The 2,500-nt window shown below is 56.6% G+C and overlaps 1 pseudogene; it reads left to right on the forward strand.

The window, feature by feature from the left end:
* LOC126877495 (large subunit ribosomal RNA) overlaps positions 1-2,500 on the forward strand; it is a pseudogene marked incomplete at its 5' end in the record, with an annotated part of 4,456 nt that continues 1,956 nt past the window's right edge.

Below are 2,500 nucleotides of genomic sequence, written 5' to 3' on the forward strand. Positions count from 1 at the left end.
GGAATTAGCCCAGCACTGAATCCCGCGGTTCCGCCGTTGGGAAATGTAGTGTTCGGGAGGATCCGATTGACCCGAGACGTCGAACCGCGTCCAAGTCCATCTTGAATGGGGCCATGTACCCACAGAGGGTGCCAGGCCCGTAGCGACCGGAACGCGTCCCGGGAGGATCTCTCCTTAGAGTCGGGTTGCTTGAGAGTGCAGCCCTAAGTTGGTGGTAAACTCCATCTAAGGCTAAATACAACCACGAGACCGATAGCGAACAAGTACCGTGAGGGAAAGTTGAAAAGAACTTTGAAGAGAGAGTTCAAGAGTACGTGAAACCGTTCAGGGGTAAACCTGAGAAACCCAAAAGATCGAATGGGGAGATTCATCGTCGACGGCGCCGGTTCCCGTTGATGAGCGATGCTCCGGGTGGGCCTTCGGGAGCTCACTAGCGAGGGCACGCCATCCTCGGTGTCGAACGCACCGGTGTCGTAGTCGTGCACTTCTCCCCTAGTAGAACGTCGCGACCCGTTGTGTGTCGGTCTACGGCCCGAGCGGGCGCCTGTCGCGTCGCTTCGGCGCACGCGTCAGACCCTCGGTCGCCCGGCCGACCGCACGACGGTACACTCACGGTATCGGGCCGCAACCAATCCATTCTCGAATGTGTGTGCGTCTAGACCGCCGCAAGCTTCGCCCTTACTCCGTAGTCTCGGACTTACGTTCCGTGCTCGGGTATGCGGCAGCTGTTAGCAGTGCGGATTTCTTGGACTGGCCGAGTCTCGAATTTACCGGTCGGCGACGCTATTGCTTTGGGTACTCTCAGGACCCGTCTTGAAACACGGACCAAGGAGTCTAACATGTGCGCGAGTCATTGGGACATTTGAAACCTAAAGGCGAAATGAAAGTGAAAATCGGCGTTCGCGTCGATGGAGGGAGGATGGGCCGCGCAACTATGCGGCCTCGCACTCCCGGGGCGTCTCGTTCTCATTGCGAGGAGAGGCGCACCTAGAGCGTACACGTTGGGACCCGAAAGATGGTGAACTATGCCTGGTCAGGACGAAGTCAGGGGAAACCCTGATGGAGGTCCGTAGCGATTCTGACGTGCAATCGATCGTCGGAACTGGGTATAGGGGCGAAAGACTAATCGAACCATCTAGTAGCTGGTTCCCTCCGAAGTTTCCCTCAGGATAGCTGGCACTCGACCGTTCTCATCGAACGCGTGCGAGTCTCATCTGGTAAAGCGAATGATTAGAGGCCTTGGGGCCGAAACGACCTCAACCTATTCTCAAACTTTAAATGGGTGAGATCTCTGGCTTGCTTGGATCATGAAGCCACGAGATATTGGATCAGAGTGCCAAGTGGGCCAATTTTGGTAAGCAGAACTGGCGCTGTGGGGATGAACCAAACGTGGAGTTAAGGCGCCTAAGTCGACGCTTATGGGATACCATGAAAGGCGTTGGTTGCTTAAGACAGCAGGACGGTGGCCATGGAAGTCGGAATCCGCTAAGGAGTGTGTAACAACTCACCTGCCGAAGCAACTAGCCTGAAAATGGATGGCGCTGAAGCGTCGCGCCTATACTCCGCCGTCAGTGGCAAGTGGGAAGGCACGCGAGTCTCGCGATCTCCTCGCGGGATCCGGGACCGTCCTTCATGAAGCTCTGACGAGTAGGAGGGTCGCGGCGGTTGTGCGCAGAAGGGTCTGGGCGCGAGCCTGCCTGGAGCCGCCGTCGGTGGCAGATCTTGGTGGTAGTAGCAAATACTCCAGCGAGGCCCTGGAGGACTGACGTGGAGAAGGGTTTCGTGTGAACAGCCGTTTGCACACGAGTCAGTCGATCCTAAGCCCTAAGAGAAATCCTATGCAGATGAGGTGTCCTAAGATCATACACAAAAATCGCAACAACAAACAAACAAACAAATATATATGAGCGAAAGATACACACCCATTGGGCGAAAGGGAATCCGGTTCCTATTCCGGAACCCGGCAGCGGAACCGCATACCATTCGGGCCCTCGTAAGAGTGTTCGTCGGGGTAACCCAAAATGACCTGGAGACGCCGTCGGGAGATCCGGGAAGAGTTTTCTTTTCTGTATAAGCGTTCGAGTTCCCTGGAAACCTCTAGCAGGGAGATAGGGTTTGGAACGCGAAGAGCACCGCAGTTGCGGCGGTGTCCGGATCTTCCCCTCGGACCTTGAAAATCCAGGAGAGGGCCACGTGGAGGTGTCGCGCCGGTTCGTACCCATATCCGCAGCAGGTCTCCAAGGTAAAGAGCCTCTAGTCGATAGATTAATGTAGGTAAGGGAAGTCGGCAAATTGGATCCGTAACTTCGGAATAAGGATTGGCTCTGAGGAGCGGGGCGTGTCGGGGCTTGGTCGGGAAGCGGGTTTGGCTGACGTGCCGGGCCTGGGCGAGCTGAACGGGACGCGGCGTATCTATCTCTCTCGGGAGTGGATATCGTCGCGCACCCCGGATCCGAGCTCGGTCCCGTGCCTTGGCCTCCCGCGGATCTTCCTTGCTGCG

The sequence above is a fragment of the Bombus huntii genome, unplaced genomic scaffold (genome assembly GCF_024542735.1).
Source record: "Bombus huntii isolate Logan2020A unplaced genomic scaffold, iyBomHunt1.1 ctg00000176.1, whole genome shotgun sequence".
NCBI classification, from domain to species: domain Eukaryota; kingdom Metazoa; phylum Arthropoda; class Insecta; order Hymenoptera; family Apidae; genus Bombus; species Bombus huntii.